This window comes from Balaenoptera musculus, chromosome 8 (assembly GCF_009873245.2).
Source record: "Balaenoptera musculus isolate JJ_BM4_2016_0621 chromosome 8, mBalMus1.pri.v3, whole genome shotgun sequence".
In the NCBI taxonomy this organism is placed as follows: Eukaryota; Metazoa; Chordata; class Mammalia; order Artiodactyla; family Balaenopteridae; genus Balaenoptera; species Balaenoptera musculus.
In genome coordinates, this window is record NC_045792.1 from 106872552 (window position 1) to 106890305 (window position 17754).

General features: G+C 50.8%; 1 protein-coding gene across 5 annotated transcripts in view; it reads left to right on the forward strand.

Annotated features, from left to right (window-relative positions):
* Positions 1-15552: 15552 nt before the first annotated feature.
* Positions 15553-17754, forward strand: part of PPFIA1 (PTPRF interacting protein alpha 1) — a 95445-nt gene continuing 93243 nt past the window's right edge. For 2 of the 5 annotated variants that reach the window (XM_036859630.1, XM_036859631.1), the window contains exon 1: positions 15555-17644. The gene's annotated coding sequence lies outside the window, so the exon portion shown is untranslated. Of the gene's footprint in view, positions 17645-17754 lie in introns of all 5 variants that reach the window. The other 3 variants (XM_036859632.1, XM_036859634.1, XM_036859629.1) reach the window with 2 other exon arrangements.

Here is a 17754-nt window from a genome sequence, read left to right on the forward strand (position 1 = left end):
GTAGATAGATAGCGAGACAGGTAGATTTCCTTTTTCTGAACCACCTGAAATTGCAGTCATGACAATGCTTTGTCCCTGGGCCCTTCAGCTGCATCTCCTGGCGTAAGGTCATCTTCCTCCTTAACCACAAGACCAGTATCACGCTGGAAGTTCAACAGGATGGCATCTGGTGTCCAGTCCGAGTTCAGATTTCCCCAGTTATTCCAGGAATGTCTTTCAGAGTTGGGTTTTGTTTGTTTTGAAATCCAGGGACCCGTCAAGTTTCCAGGATTGCATTTGGTTGCAATCTTTGGCTTTTAAGGAAGATTCAGGAGGTGGAACGTGCAGGGCTTGGTGAGTCATTGTATGTCGGGGTAGAGGGCAGGGAGGAGTCTGGGGGACGGCTGGGCTCTGGCTTGGGCAGCCTGGATGCGGTTCCCCAGACGAGGAGTTCCGGAATAGGAACAGATGTCGAGAGAGGAGCGTCTGGTAGGCAGGTGGAAATGCAGGGGTGACATTCAGGGTCATGGTGGGAGACAGATTGGAGGCTGCATGGGAGTCCTGGAGCTGCCATAACAAGTGACCACAAACTGGATGCTTTAAAACAACAGAAATTTATTCTCTCGTGGTTCAGGAGGCCAGAAATCTGAAATCAGGGTATCAGCATGGCCGGGCTCCCTCCATAGACTCAGGGAAGAATCCTTCTTTGCGTCTTCCAGCCTCTGGTGGTTTCCGGTGATCCTTGGTGTACCTTGCGTTACAGCTGCATCCCTCCGACCTCTGCCCCCTTCTGGTACTTGACCTTCTCCCCTGTGTGTCTTCACACGGTCCTCTTGTAAGGATGCCAGTCACTGGATTTAGGGTCCAGCCTATTCTAGTGTGACCCCATCTTAATTTAACTAACTGCATCTGCAAAGACCCTGTTTCCAAATAAGCTCACATGCTGAAGTTCCAGGTACACATGGATTTTAGGGGGGACACGATCCAACCCATTACAGGGACCATAACTGTCTAGATGGTCGTTGAAACCTCAGGAAAGGATGTGATTCCCCGGGGAGTACAGTACAGATGGAGAGGAGGGCTCGGGATGGAGCCTTATGGAATCCCAATGTTTAAGGGAGTCGCCATAGGGTGAGGAGCCCTAAAAAGGGACCAGGGGGTTTGGCCACGGCTGGGAGGGGGAGGAGGGTGTGGGGTGAACAGGGCAGAGTGCTGTGGGTACCAAGTAAGAGAAGCGCTGAGCCGGGGGCTCTGGATTCCGGGAAGAGAGCAGTTTCCGAGGAACGGTTGGGGAAAACCCAGACCGCACGGGATTTGGGCTTTAACTTTCACACACTGGCCTTGGAGCGTTGAGGCCAGGGGAGTAGCAAGTGGCTCTTTTTATGTATTGCTTTTCTGATGCTGTCAGTGCTTCCTGTAGGACCAGAAGCCCCTCCAGCTTAGGGACCCCCACCTGCTCTTGTTCACCGTGACACTCACAGCCCCCAGGTCAGGGCCAGCATGTAACAGGCATTCAGGGAGTGCCTGTTAAGTGAGCCGGTGACTGGGGCCAGCCTCCTGGCTACCGCTGGGCCTTTGATCTGTCCGAGGTCCCCAGTGTCGGAGAAGGGGCACCCCTGATGCTGTTCACCCCAATACGCACCACCTTCACGCTCCACCCCCAGGACGAGGCAACACGTGGAGCCACTGAGAGGGAAACACATCCCTTCCCCTACCCCCGACTCCCTGAGAGTGTGGAAGGAATGAGGGAGACTACATCGTAATAATAATAATCACAGCGGACCTGCACACGCGGGCTGGGAATCCAGACCTCCGTGCGGCTGCCACGGTCCTTGTGTCTGCCCAGCAAGCGTCCCCCAGGCCCGGCGCATTGGCCCTGCTGGTCAGCCTGCCCTTCCTTCTCCACCGTCGGCCGCAGATGGCCTTAGGTCAGCCCAAAGCCCAGAGAAGCCACTCCTGGCTCCGCCTGGCTCGCCATGCCGCACCAGTGAGGTTCGCTGCTCTGGCTGGGTTTGGTTTCTTCCGTTCTTATTAGGAGACCTCATCGTCTTTCTCACAAGAGTCTGCAGCTTGTCATCCCCAGGCAGGTTGCCGCTTGGCCAGCGGGTGGGAGCCTGCGGCTCTGCTCCCACACCCCTCTGGAGCCCCAGCTGGCACAACGGCAGGGGGAGGAGCCTGCAGGCGTGGGAAAGGGGCAGAGCCACCCCCCCACCCCGCCCCCGCTCCTCCTGGCGGCAGCTGGGGGCTCGCCTCACTGTGCCAGGGGGCCCCAGGAAAGGGGGAGGGAGGGAGGAAGCCCCTTCCCCCTCTTTTTTTTTTTCCATATATAAGTGCATCTTTTGGGGCTGTCATCTGGGAATTCAGCTTTATTTATTTATTTATCTATTTTTAATTTTTTTGGCCGCGCTGTGTGGAAGGCGGGATCTTAGTTCCCCAACCGGGGATGGAACCCGTGCCCCCTGAATTGGGAGCATGGAATCTTAACCACCGGACTACCAGGGAAGTCCCCCACCTCTCCCTTTTGCGGAATTTCCCTTCCCTCAGGCAGAGCAAACCTGAGTACCCCCCCCCATCTTTGGGAAGAGGGGGTGAGGTGTCTAGTAGACGCCCCAGCCTCAGTGAATACCCTCCTCCCAGCCTGTGCGCTGCTGGTCCCTCTGCATGGACCTTCTTCCTCCACTCTCCTCACATGACTAACTCTTACTTGTCCTTTCTGTCCTGCCTTTGATGTTGCTTCTTCCAGGAAGACCGCCCTGCTTTTCCTGGGCCAGAGGTGGTGCCTTCCCCCAGGCTCCCAGACCCCACCACCTCCTTTCCCCTGCACTCTGTCTACACCCACGGGGAATTTAGGTTCCTTGAGGGCCGAGGCCATGTCCTCTTGCCCTCCCTGTGTCCTCGGCACCTGGGCCCACGGAACCTCATAGGCTTGCGGTAGCTGGGACGGGAGTTGGCCTGGTTACCTCTCTCTCCCTCCTCTCCCAGGACCAAGCTCATCGCCTCACTGCCTGAGGCTCCCGGCTTCCCCCTTCCCCACTGGGACCACGGCCAGGAGCTGCACGAAGAGCTGTGTGAGGGACGAGGCAGGAGAGGGATGCGGGGTGAGAGGGGCTCCCTGGCGGGGTGACCTCCTGGAAGAGGTGACTCTATGGCGTGACAACTCAGAGACTGGGAGACGTCAGCTGTGTGAGAGGTCAGGTCAGAGAGTTCTGGGAAAAGAGGAGCAGCCAGTGCAAACGCCCTGGGGCAGGAACCAGCCTGGCAGGTTTGAGAGCCACTAAGGCAGCCAGTGTGACTGCTGCTGGGTGAGTTGTGGATTTCATCCCGAGTGTGTCAGAAACCAGGGAGGAACACGGTCTGACTCAGCCTGGGCTGCTGTGGGCGGGCTTTCCTGAGCCAGGGTGGCCTGTTGGGTTGAGGCTGAGGGACAGGGCTCGAGGGGGATTCACGGCGGTCCCCACCCCTGCCCCCATCCTGCAGACGTTGGCCAGTACTTGGAGGTGTTCCCAGAAGGCACTGCAAGGAGGAAAGCATCCACGTGGGGAGCAGGAGTACAGCAGCTCAGCTTCCGGTTCCCGGAGGAAATATTAATCTTACACGGTGAGAAATAGGTCAGGGGCGAGAGAACCTGTTTTTCTGCCACCCACAGGGATGGAGACTGGGGCGCAAAGAGCACTGAGCGGGCCCTCAGTTCTCCCACCAGGGATGGAACCCGTGCCCCCTGCAGTGCAAGCGCGGAGTCTTAACCACTGGACCGCCAGGGAAGTCCCCAGCACGCAAGCCTTTAAACAAGGACAGCACGTCTTTTGTCTTAAACCCCATCTGGGTTTAAGATATTTACACAAAGGTCTAAGTTAAATGTAAACAGGTGTTAAATTATTTGACAGAAAGGACCCGTCTTTTCCTCTCATTATTGGAAAGACCCTGCACTGCCATGGGGACCAGCTGTGTGACTGGAGCTGGGGTCCCAACCCGGCCCCTGGGGGGTCCAATAAGGTGTGCCCACCTGAGCCAAGCACTCCAGTCTCCCCACCACCACTCACCCCCACGTGAGCATCCCAAACCGCAGGCTGGAATGTGCAGAAAATGAACTCAGCACCTGACTCCCAATCCTGTGCCCTCTGAAAAAACGTCTATTATGAAATAGTTCATTTATACAAAAGAACAGAGGTGAAAATAATAACGAGATAACAGGGACGCCCACGTACCACCGACCACTTAAGAAATAAAACAAGCCGGGACCAATCACACCTCCTAGTGCACCTCACGCCCAGCTCCCCTGCACTCCACCCCACAGGTAACCATGACCCCGGATTTCACTTTTATCTTCCCCTCTTCCTGGGCTCCTCCTGCCTTATGCCAGCTGCTCTGTGGTCTTAGAGTGCACATAGGATGTTAGTAGGGAATGTTTAATGTATTCGTTTCCTGTAGTAAACTGGACTGCTTATGCCAACAGAAATGTATTCTCTCCTATTCTGGGGGCCCTAGACTTCTTTTTTTTTTAATTTATTTTTTTATTTTTGGCTGCGTTGGGTCTTTGCTGCTGCACGCGGGCTTTCTCTAGTTGTGGCGAGCGGGGGCCACTCTTCGTTGCAGTGTGCGGGCTTCCCCTTGCGGTGGCTTCTCTTTTTGCAGAGCACGGGCTCTAGGCGCATGGGCTTCAGTAGTTGTGGCTCGCGGGCTCTAGAGCGCAGGCTCAGTAGTTGCGGTGCGCAGGCTCAGTAGTTGTGGTACGCGGGCTCAGTAGTTGTGGCGCATGGGCTCTAGAGCGCAGGCTCAGTAGTTGTGGTACGCGGGCTCAGTAGTTGTGGTGCATGGGCTCTAGAGCGCAGGCTCAGTAGTTGTGGCACACGGGCTTAGTTGCTCCGCGGCATGTGGGATCTTCCCGGACCGGGGCTCAAACCCGTGTCCCCTGCATTGGCAGGCGGATTCTTAACCACTGCGCCACCAGGGAAGTCCCGGCCCTAGACTTTTTGATTAAGCACCTCCAACACCAGAAATCCAAAACGAAGACCAGAAATGAGTCCAGAAATCCGAAATGAAGGTGTGGGCAGGGTTGGTTCCTTCTCGAGGCTCAGAGGGAGAATCCGTCCCATGCCTCTCCTCTAGCTCCCTGTGGTGGCCAAACCCCTTGGTGCTCCTGGGCCTACAGCCACATCCCTCCAATCTCTGCCCCCATCTTCACACGCCTTCTCCCCTGTGTGTCTGCGTCCTCTCCTCTTTCTATAAGGACACAGTCATTCTATGTGGGGCCCACCCTAAGTCCAGGATGGTCTCATCTTGACATCCTTAACTTGATTACATCTGCAAAGACCCTTATTCTAAGTAAGATTGCATTCACAGGGACCAGGAGTAGGACGCAGACATATCTACCCACCCACCATTACATAGAGGAAGGTGCTCAAAATTTACTTAGCGATGTGTTGATCCAAAAGTCTAGGGCACCCCGTAGAGTGGGGCTGTTTCTGGCATGGCCTCTCCTTCGGGGCGGGACCACATCTTACGCCTTGAGGTCCCCCAGCTGCTCAATGGGATGGAGGAGATGGGGTCTGGTCGGGGCTGCTGGAAGCTCACTCAGGAGCCCTCTCAGGCCTCTTAAGATGGGCCAAGCACAGAGGGGCAGCCGGGTCTTCCTGCCCGCACCTGGCGGCCACAGCACCGCCATCTTGCCCACCACCGTCCCCCATCAGACTAGGTTAGAGCACCGCTGCCACTGCCGTCAGCCCTCCTGGCTCCCATCCGTTCCAGTGGGGCGTGTCTCACCATGTGATTGAAGAAATGCTGGGGTAATTACTTCTTTAAGGCTTATCTCCTCCCCAGGATCCTGCCTGTCCGGTTCCTTCCTTCCCTGTAGGCCCTCGAGAGATCACCGTGTCCTGAACGAATGAGGTCAGGGTGTGAGTGATCCAGAACCTTCCCGCCCTGGTCCGAGGGAGCCAGCAGGGTGGGCTGCGTCACAGTGAGGCACCCGACCCATCCAGGAGGAAGGAACTGCTCCACGTGGGCTCCCTGGGACCCTTCCGGGGACAGCAGTTGTTCCACAGGTGATGACTGCTCACCTGCTCGGTGCTGGAGATCAAGGCAGAGAGACCGGCAGAGAGAGGGACGGAGTTCTGCCAGGCCCCGCCTCCCGACCGAGAGCAGACCCTGCCCTGGGCCCTCCCCCATGCCTCCTCCATCCTCCCTGTGCAAAGCCTCTGCCTACAACTTCCACGCTGGGAAGCCCAGTAAAGAGATCCCACGTGTTCCCATCCTGCCCGGTGCGAAAGCCCAGACCAGGCAGCGCTGTGAATTACCGCGGACGGACAGGCCCTGGGATGGGCAGTTCCCAGAACTCTGGCTGTGAGCCTGCCCGGCTTTTCTTTGGCGATCAGCTCTTAGAAATCCCTTGGGGCAGCACCTCCCAGCACAGCGTGGGTGGTGGATTTGTGTTCCAGTTGTCCAGCTTCTTCCGGGAGTTGGCAAACTCCTTTTCACAGCCCTGCTTCTCACACCCTGCCTGGAGCCTTCATGGGTGTTCACACACTCTGCTGCTGCCTGGGTCAAGGAAGGCATTACTCAGATCTAAGTATTTTGATCCAAATTAAAAAAAAAAAAAATCCCCACACCCACTGCCCAAGAAATGGGCTTCGTTTCCCTTTCTTCATCCTGAACCGCAGCCAGCAGGTTCTGAGAACGCTGGGCCGGAGGGGACGGTGACACTGCTCCCCGTCAGTCCCTGCCAAGCTGTGAGCCACCCCTGCCATCAGCATCTTGTCATCCGGGCCAGGAGAAGGTACGGCCAGAGGGCTGCCTGGGCAGCGGGGAGCGGAGGAGTTGAGGCAGGGTCGGGTGAGGAGGGTGGGATGGGGCAGGGGCACCGTGGGGTTGGAGCAGTCGGTCAAGGTTCCATTTGTGGGAAGTAAGTTTGCCTCATATGTGGGGATGCTTTTCCTTTCACATTGGATCTGACTCACCTGCTAAAATCTGCTACTGTGACCTAAACTTACATGCTATGTAGAGAAGCGGCCTGTAATGAGCATCAGATGTGTGAAAATCTATACAGCGCAAGAAAATCACAGGTGCCTCCCTAAACATGGTATAAACACACAGGATTATGGGAATTCCCTGGTGGTCCAGCGGTTAGGACTCGGTGCTTCCACTGCTGGGACCCCGGGTTCGATCCCTGGTCGGGGAACTAAGATCCCACAAGCCACGCGGCGCAGCCAAAAAAAAAACCCAAAACAACAACAGCAGCAACAAAAACCACACACACACAATTAGACAAAGTCAGTAGCCAGGTTGAAGAAATCTGCCAGAAGCTACACATAAAGGCAAATTGTCATTAATCATTTACAACCTCACCAACGTGGAATAAGGAAACGACTGTAGGTATTCTTCAGGCATGGTAGTAAAAAATATCATTAAAAAATGGGGATTTGAGAATCTGCCCCCAGCTCGGGTATTTCCAGATTCATTTTTAAAACAAGTTTCTCAGTGGGGTAAAATGTATGCTGCAGTCTTTGAGCCCTGGCCGTTCCAGCTTAGACTGGAAGTTAGTGGTCAGACCTTGTAAATGGAAATGTGATAGGCAGGAAGTTAACAGTGAAGGTGGGGGGAGATTACTGGTGTATCTACAACATTGCCAAGGACGCTGCTGAGGCAGGCTGTCATGGGCAGATCTGTGTTCCCCAAATTCATGTGTCGGAGTCCTGACCCCCAGCATTTCAGAATGTGACTGTATTTGGAGTTGGGGTCTTTCAAGAAGTGATTAAAGGAAAATTAGGTCACTAGGGCACGTCCCAATCCCATAGGACTGGTGTCCTTATGAGAAGAGGAGAAAAGGACACAGACACACACAGAGGGACGACCCTGTGAGGACACAGGGAGGAGACGGCCGTCTACACGCCAGGGAGAGAGGCCTCGGGAGGAACCAGCCCTGCCCACACCTGGGTCTCAGATTCCAGCCTCCAGGACTGGAGACAATAAATGTCTGCTGTTTAAGCCCCCCAGGCTGTGGAACTTTGTTACAGCAGCTCTAGCAAACTAAAACACATGCCAATCTCAAAGAAAAAGTTTTTCAGCTTTTTTTTTGTTTTTTTGGGTTTTTTTGCATGAAATGCTAAGCCTTTGATTCCAAATTAACTTGGTATTAGCAGTGAAGATGGACAACCAGACCCTCCAAGGCAAAGATCCAAAATGCACATAAGAGCTCTTAGCTTGACACACGGATTCATCAGTTAATCGACGCTGAGTTCACGTCTGTCCGCCTCTCTCTGGCTTCTCCCCGGGGAAACTCATTTCCCGTCCCGCGTAACGGTGGTGAGCAGAAGGGCAGAGAGGAGCTCTCAGCCACGGGGCAACCTCAACGCTACTTCTCGATGTAGGGGATCCAACTGATGCGAGCCCGTCTCCAGAGCCATTCATGGCCGCAGCACGTGTGATTTTCAAACCAGATGCAGTTTTTGTTTGCTTGTCTGTTTCAACGCTGGACACTCAGCTCTGCCGTCCTGATTTACTGTCTGATTTCTAGCGCCTGGCCCGGCGCCTGGCATCAAGTGGCTCGACATGATCACGTCTGTTGAATAAATGAATGAAATGGATAAAAATGGCCACGCCCCACAGTTGTCATGTCATCTATCAAAGTTAAAGTGATTTTTAAGGAAGTGTCAGGAAGAAAGAAAAGGCTTTGCCGGCTGCAGTGAGATCATTCATTCATTCAAGGAAAGAGCTCAAACAACACGCTCGTTTCTTGTTCTGACTCCCAGGGCCCTGGGCGCGGGTGCTGGGTGGCACAGCCTCTCAGTGTGATCCTTGTTCCTCAGTAAGTCAGCAATCACAGTTTCCAAATTCCCAACAGATAGTCATCTTTGAGACTTGGGAATGAGGTATCAGAATTCCCCAAACCCTAATTATTTTTCAAAACACTGTATTTATATGATTTCAATAATGATGGTCCCTAGTAAGCAGGTTCAGAGGTTTTCTGTAAAAAAAAAAAAAAATCATACACTCGTGGCTTCTTATTATTATAAACTAATATATTTTGACAATATTACATATTTTAATAACATGTGGGAAGGATCTCTATCTGATGTAGATATTGGATAACAGAAAACATAAAAAGAAGGGTCTATTAGCAAAAGACAAATGCCAATTAAAAATCATTTTAACATGGATGGACCTAGAGATTATCATGCTAAGTGAAGTAAGTCAGAGAAAGACAAATATCATATGATATCACTTATATGTGGAATCTAAAAAAAAAAAATGATACAAATGAACTTATTTACAAAACAGGAAGAGACTCACAGACTTAGAAAACAAATTTGTGGTTACCAAAGGGGAAAGGGGGGGAGGAATAAATTAGGAGTTTGGGATTAACATATACACACTACTCTGTATAAAATAAATAAACAAGGACCTACTCTGTAGCACAGAGAACTATAGTCAATATCTTGTAATAACCTATAATGGAAAAGAATCTGAAAAAGAACCTATATCTATATCTGTATCTATCTATCTCTCTCTCTCTCTATATATATCTGAATTACTTTGCTATACACCAGAAACTAATACAACATTGTAAATCAACTATTCTTTGATAAAAAAATAAATTATTAAAAATTTAAAGATAATTCCACAAATACATGATATTAAAAAGATTAATTGCCCTGTCTGATAGTCTTGAGCCTTTGTTTCATGACAAATATGCCAGTTGTAGAAAAACTTCCTTCACTTGACAATGATGTTAGTCAGATTTTTAGGAGTCCAAAGCATTCTTCGAGTTGGGCAATAGGAGAGTACAGGTTGCTTTTTTTTTTTTATTATGGTAAAATATATAGAATATAAAAGTTACCATCTTAACCAGTTCTAAGTGTATAGCTCAGTGGCATTAAGTACATTCACATTGTTGTACAACCATCCCCACTCTCCATCTCCAGAACTTTTTCGTCTTCCTAGACTGAAATTCTACCCCCATTAAATTCTCTCTCCCCATCCTCCTCCCCCTACCCCTGGCCCCCACATCCTACTTTGTGTCTTTATGGATTTGACTCCTCTAGGGACCTCCTGTATGTGGAATTTGTCCTTTCGTGGCAGGCAAGTTTCACTTGGCATCACGTCCTCAAGGTTCATCCACAAGGTCACTTTTTTTGCAGTTTTTTCTTGTGGTTGATTTCTAATCTCATAGCATTGTGGTCGGAAAAGATGCTTGATATGATTTCAATTTTCTTAAATTTACTGAGGCTTGCTTTGTGGCCCAGCATGTGATCTATCCTGGAGAATATTCCATGTGCAGTTGAAAAGAATGTGTATTTTGCTGTTTTTTGGATGCAACACTCTAGGGATATCAATTAAGTCCATCTGGTCTAATGTGTCACTTAAGGCCTGTGTTTCCTTACTGATTTTCTGTCTGGAAGGTCTGTCCATTGATGTAAGTGGGGTGTTAAAGTCCCTGACTATTATTGTGTTACTGTCAATTTCTCCTTTTATATCTGTTAACATTTGCCTTATATGTTTAGGTGCTCCTGTGTTGGGTGAATATATATTTACAACTGTTATGTCTTCTTCTTGGATGGATCCCTTGATTGTTATGCAGTGTCCTTCTTTGTCTCTTGTAACAGTCTTAATTTTAAAGCCTATTTTTCTGATATGAGTATTGCTACTCCAGCTTTCTTTTGATTTCTATTTGCATGGAATACCTTTTTCCATCCCCACGAGGTCACTTTTTTAGCGGTGAAACTATTTCATCTGCTTCACAAAACCATAGCCTACAGTGAATATTCAAACACTGAGAAGTGCCAGCAAGTATTGCTGAGTGGGATTCAAATCATGTAACATTGAGATCCCTGAGCAAGTTTAATAGCACTACACAGAATCACAAACTCGCTGATTTAAGGACTTTGTTTGTTGATTCCTTAGAACACCACTCATAGGATTTGTGTGAAGTATCCTGTGTGTATAAACTCATTCATGTTTATTTTATTCACATGAATGACTCACCCCTGGCACAGACAGGGCCCCGAGCAGTGCTGCACAATGTGCTGCAGCCACAAGCCAGACTGGTTCCATAGTGGCTGGTTCTTGCCCCTGTGCTTCTGTCCTGGTTCCCAAAATCTCAACCTTATCCTTCAACTCCACGTGAGAGCACTTCCTGACCTCGCTTTTGACCTGACCAATGGATTCTTTCCAACCAGTAACCTCTTCATGTTGACTATTTCATTCTCCAAAGAGAATTTTAATGCTTTTCCCTTTGTCTCTATGTCTTGACTGATATCTCTATTTGGGATTAGGAAAAACATAACTTTCATGAGAAATGGTGGGAAAGAATTCCTGCCTAGAAACCCAATGGGCAGTGTCTCCCCTTGTGGCCTCAGGACACTGCCACAGCTCCTGGCCGCATGTCCTGAAGGTCAGGGGGAAAATAGGAAGAAGAACCACAAGGCTTTCTCCCATGCTGTTCTCTCTTCTGACAGAGAGGAAAACCCCACAAGCCCCTGCACTGTCCCTTACGTGGAATTGACAAGATCAGGGTCCAGCCCCTCTCTTAGCCTTTCGGAGGCAAAGAGCAATGAGATACCAGAGGACTCAGCTCAATCCTGATTCTCTCCAGGGTGGGTGGGCATGGCCTGGATGAAAGGGACCCCCTCAGGTGATAATAGAGATCTTCTATATCGCCCTTCCCAACTAGCATAACCCTCACAGCCATCCCTATGAGGCGGTTCTATCATCCTCACTTTAGGAATGAGGAAACTGAGGCCCAGAGAGGACTTGCCTAAGAATACACGGCCATGTCAAAAAGAAGCAGAACCAAGACTTGAACTAGGCCACTGGGCTCCAGAGCCTACAATTATAACTACTGTGCGAAAGTGCCTTTCAAAGAGAGGCCTGATGACCAGACTCAGCAGGGAACCAGCAGGGCTGCCAGGGTGGTCACGTCTCATGTCCAGCCATGAGTCTCACAACATCCCAGCGTGATAGTTAGTGTGGGTGTTATTATCTCTGTCTACAGATGAAGAGATCAAGGCTTCGTATGGGTGTGGACCCCACCTGAGGTTAAGGTAAAGGTCAGGGCTGGGGCCCCAGCCGAGCCCTCAGAGAGTCTGAACTACCTGCCCAGGCCCTTCTTCCTCCAATTGCTGGGCATTTTTATTAGATTCCCTCTATCTGCAGAGCATAATGAAGTTGTCAAGAGAAGCAATTTGCAAGGAGCTTATGACTTGCTTTTAAATATAAGTACACAGGGACTTCCCTGGTGGCGCAGTGGTTAAGAATCCGCCTGCCAATGCAGGGGACATGGGTTCGAGCGCTGCTCCGGGAAGATCCCACATGCCGCAGAGCAACTAAGCCCATGCGCCACAACTATTGAGTCCGTGCTCTAGAGCCTGCGAGCCACAACTACTGAGCCTGCGTGCCACAGCTACTGAAGCCCACACGCCTAGAGCCCATGCTCTGCAACAAGAAGGCACCGCAATGAGAAGCGACGCACCACAATGAAGAATAGCCCCCGCTCACTACAACTAGAGAAAGCCCGCGTGCAGCAACGAAGACCCAATGCAGCCAAAAATAAATAAATAAATAAATAAACTTACACAGATGAAAGGGATCGACATCTTCATGTCCATGTGCGAGGCTCTGAGGTCCTCTAGGAGCTGGTAACTCCCTGTGCCTGGCACTGTGTTGGGACAATGGGGCGTGTTTCAGACCAGGAGGTGGAGAGGCACGTAGACCCTCAGTGGGCATCAGGTTTAGTGCCTTGATGCACTGGTCTAGGGGATTTGTCCCCAGCTTTGGCGGCCTGGGGACTCCTTCTGTTGTAGCAGCACGAAAACTGGCTTTGGAGGCAGTCTTGGGTTCAAGACCCCCAGCTTCTACCAAATCATAAGCTGTGGGCCTTGGACAGGTAATCTGATCTCTCCGCGTCTCAGTGTTCGCATTCGTAAAAGGATGGAAGATACACTTGTGAGGCTTGAGTGAGGCTACACGAGTTAGGGGTTCTCTGTAAATGCTTTTTCTCCTTCCTGCTCTTGGGGATGGACGCGCACCAACCAAGCTCCGGACGGGCTCGGTCATGGGCCAAAACTTCACCTAATTGGTCAACTGTGGGAAACAGAACTGCCATGGAAACTGGACCACACAGGCTGATGATCTTCCCTGCTTAGTGGCCACTGGGACCTCAGTTTCCTCATGTGTACAGTGGGAAGGATACAGGAACAGCCGCGTGGGGAATTATCTTAAGAACTAAATGAGACGAATAGTCTTCTTTCTTTCCCTTTCTCCTTGTCTGTGAACCCCTCCTCACCTTGGCAGGGATACATGGGAAACCCAGACAGGGTTGGTTCTAATGGCTAAAGTCATCAAGCTAATGAAGCCCAGGGCCTCACCTCCTCCGCAGGGGACTGGATTACTGGGGCAGCGCTGAGACCCGCTGATAAAGTGCTTACTCTTTGGGGGTCCCTTTAAGAGACCATTCTTTGGGGCTTCCCTGGTGGCGCAGTGGTTGAGAATCTGCCTGCCAATGCAGGGGACACGGGTTCGAGCCCTGGTCTGGGAAGATCCCACATGCCGCGGAGCAACTAGGCCCATGAGCCACAACTACTGAGCCTGCGCGTCTGGAGCCTGTGCTCCACAACAAGAGAGGCCACGATAGTGAGAGGCCCGCGCACCACGATGAAGAGTGGCCCCCGCTTGCCGCAACTAGAGAAAGCCCTCACACAGAAACGAAGACCCAACACAGCCATAAATAAATAAATAAATAAAAATTAAAAAAAAAAAAAAAAGAGACCATTCCTTGCTCACAAGCATAGCGATGAGATCAGCAATTAGGACCCCCCGTTCACTCAAGGCTCCAGTCCCAGCTCTTCCCAAGTTAGCTGGGTGCTGCTGGGCCAAAGCTCTTTGTATCTCTGAGCTTGTTTCCTCCTCTTAAACGGAGAGCCACATCCTCCATCACCCACCCCCAGCTCAGACCTCTCCACCCCACCCCACCCCCGAATAGTATTGTCCCACCACCATTCATTAGGTTGCTTTACATATTCCAGTAGACTTGGGACACACACAGATCTCTGTGATAGAGGCCAGGCCACATTCTAATCTCACCTCTCCTCCCGGGCCCCTCACCTCTCTAGAAAGGGGAGGTGGCCCAGGCCACGCTCAAGGTTGACAGCTACATCATCTGGAGAGTCAACACTGGCGGGCACATTTGTGAAAACACAACTCTGGGCGCAGTAAAAAACACTCTACCCCCCACCTGTACTCCCATATTTTATCTAGCCTTTAATAGAAGAACTGGAGGGAAAACATTTCTCACGTTCATTGTTTTCCTGACTGAGCCTCTGAAATATTTTTCAGGTGAATACTTCTGGGAAAGAGTTTAGTTGAGTGATATAGATAACTACATCAAAATGTCATCTTAGCTTCCTGAAAGCAATGTGCCATGGTTTGTTCTTGCCTAGGTTTTACTGAAGTAACATTGGTGGGTTTTTTTCCTCTAATGATAAAAAGAATGCACATTCATGATAAAGTATCTGGAAAGCACAAACTAGCACAAAGAAGAAAGTGAAAACAACCCATTGTCCCCCTCAAAGACAACCCCTGCCAACAGGCTGACATTAAGTCTTTCTAGGAGTCTCTCTGTACATACATGTATAGAGAAATGTAAGAAACTAACTGAACTCAGTAACAATGTTTTCACATATAGACATACATGTTTTTCTTTTACAAATTTGAGATTTAAAATTGAATTTCACTTTTCAAAACTATTTCATTTCATGTAAAACTCATTTTATTAAAATTGTATCACTTTGATTAATATCAGTAATATTTAAAAATTTTCAGATACAGGATAATAAATTTTAGATAATACAGACTTCATCTAAACACAAACTTTTCTTTTCTGAATTAGGGCTCACACTCTATATACTTGTGTGTAACTTGGTATTTTTTTAAGTTTCTTTTCCCATTAAAAAAATTAGGTATATATTGATAAAATAGATAACAAGGACCTACCGTATAGCACAGGGGACTATACTCAATCAATTTGTAATAACCTATAAGGGAAAAGAATCTGAAAAAATATAGATATATATGTATGCATAGCCGAATCACTTTGCTATATACCTGAAACTAACACAACATTGTAAATCAACTGTACTTCAATTTTTTAAACTTAGGACACAATTTACACATTTATGTACAGTTCTGTTAGATTTGACAAATGCATGCGGTCATGTACCTACCACCACAGTCAGGATAAAGAATTTTGCCAGTCATCTAAAATATACCTCTAAAATACGTCATCAAGCTTTCTGTCATTTGCAGGGCAATGATTTAACCAGTCTTTTTTTTTTAAATTTATTTATTTATTTTTGGCTGTGTTGGGTCTTCGTTTCTGTGCAAGGGCTTTCTCTAGTTGCTGCAAGCGGGGGCCACTCTTCATCGGGGTGCACGGGCCTCTCACTATCGCGGCCTCTCTTGTTGCGGAGCACAAGCTCCAGACGCGCAGGCTCAGTAGTTGTGGCTCACGGGCCTAGTTGCTCCGCGGCATGTGGGATCCTCCCAGACCAGGGCTCGAACCCATGTCCCCTGCATTGGCAGGCAGATTCTCAACCACTGCGCCACCAGGGAAGCCCCTAACCAGTCTTTTTTTGTTGGCCATTTGAGGTTGCTTACAATTTTCCCCTTAACTGATTTTGCAATCTGAGGGAATGAAATGGATGCATGAAAATGAGTGAAATCTGGGATTCTCATTTTCCTGCCGCTATACCAAATGGGCTTCTCCCTTCTCTACTTGGAAAACTGCTCATCCTGAGACCCAGCTCAGATGTCATCCCTCTGTGAAGCCCCTGTGATGCCAATTGCAGAGTTGGTTCCTCCTTCCTCTGTGGTCCCAAGGCACCAAGTCACACGCTGTGTATAGGACAGACATTGGAATAGTCTGTTTCTCTTCTCCCCTCCAGGCTGTGAATTGGGGGAAGTTGATGTCTTTCGCAGTCCTGTGTTCTCCAAACCTAGGCCATGCCTGGCTCACAGTGTTCTATAAATGTTCATGAAATGAATGAACATTCTACTCCGTTGAACACAATTTTATCATTGTGCTGATTTTTTAGGAGGCAGGTACTTTCTCAGCATGGCGCCAATATGGGCTGGATGAATTAAGCTGGTACACTTGAGGAGAACTGGATGTTTTCCTCTGCTCCAGACCCTGGATCAGGGATGCAAATTCATATTTACGTGGAGTCATTCAAATATTTATTGAATAAACAAATACGTGGATGAAAGGTGTGGTCCTGGACTTGGGAGGTAAGAAAGCCAATCAGACATAGCACCTGTTCTTGGTGAGCTCACAACTGGGAATCAAGGAATCTACCTTGGAAGGCTTCACTCCCCTCCCCCGCCATGCAGCCTTTACTTAGACTTAGCCAGACAGCGGCCAGTGTCACTTGGCAACAATGCCTGGACATTTTGTTTTGCCAAGAGTTTGTGATCCAGGAGTCAGACCTTGAGTGGGGAGCATCTGCTTTAATTTATTAAAGGTGTATTTATTAATCTCTGCATCTGCAAGATATAGCACAGGACTTGGCACATAGCAGGGGTTTTTAAAAGTCTGAGCAAGGATGAAATACGGTTATGAATAAGGATAACAATGTTGAGAAAGATAGAAATGACCACCATTCGCTGAGTACCTCCCCAGCCAGGTCCTTGACTAGGTGCTCCCTACACATCCTGTTTCTTATAACAGCCCTGGGGTAAGTCTGTATCACTCTCCCTTCTTACAAGTGGGTTCCCCCGCGGTGCCCAGGCCCACACCGCAGAGAGAAGTATCTGCTGGAAGTTGAACCAGGTGTGCCTGGCTCCAAAGCCTGCCTTCTCGACATAGCGCCCAGGAGCCTCAACATCAAACGCTGCCCATCTCTGCCTCCCCAGGTACTGCAGGTAAAGGTCGGTAATGGGTCTTGCGTAGAAACCGCGTCCTTCCGAGTCGTGCAAGGACCGGTTCCTAGGAGGCTCCGGAGGCCACACCGCAGGCTCCGACCAGCTGCGAACAGGTGACTTGCACTGGGGCGCGCTCCCGCGTTAAGGTGTGTAGCCGTGACCTTCGGGAAGTGTCGGGCTCAGAACCTGGCACCCAGTAGACGCTCGATAACGACCTTCGGTGTCCTCCGCGGGTGTAAGCGGAGAGTTGGGGGCAGCCCCCCAGGTGGAAGACGCTGCTCGGGACGAGGACCAAAGCCCCAAGCCCAGGGTCGGAAATCTGGAGCGGCGACTCGACCGAGGCTCACCCACTTGGGCGGGGCCGGGGCGGGGCTTCTACTGTATCCAGTCAATCGGCGTCCGGGAGGCGAGCCCGCCCCCCGAGGAGGCGGTGCTTGCACACTCGGCCGCCCCCGGGCTCCTCCCCCGGGGGAAGGGGCGGGGCGTGCCGGCGGCGCTCGGCGCTGACGCTGCGCCGACGCGCCCGACGTCGGGCACGTTGACGCCGGCGACGCGCAGCCGGGCCCGCTCCTCCTGTGCTCTGCCAGTGTCCGGCCGCGGGCCGGCCTTAGTCACTGGGGGCGGCGGGCCCGGGGCCGCGGGCGCGGGGCGGGCGGCGGGCGCGGGCTGCCTTCGTCGGGCCCCGAGCTCGCCTGGAGCGAGCAGCCGCCCGCGAGCCGCCGCGGAGCCTCCTCGCCCGCTCCCGCCGGCGAGCAAGGTAAGAGATAGGGGGACTGAGGCAGGGTTGGGGCGGAGCGGGGCTCCGGGCGCCGGCGCCCTCCCCGCGGGGGCCGCGCGGCTGGTGAATGTCAGCCCCGGGGGAAGGGT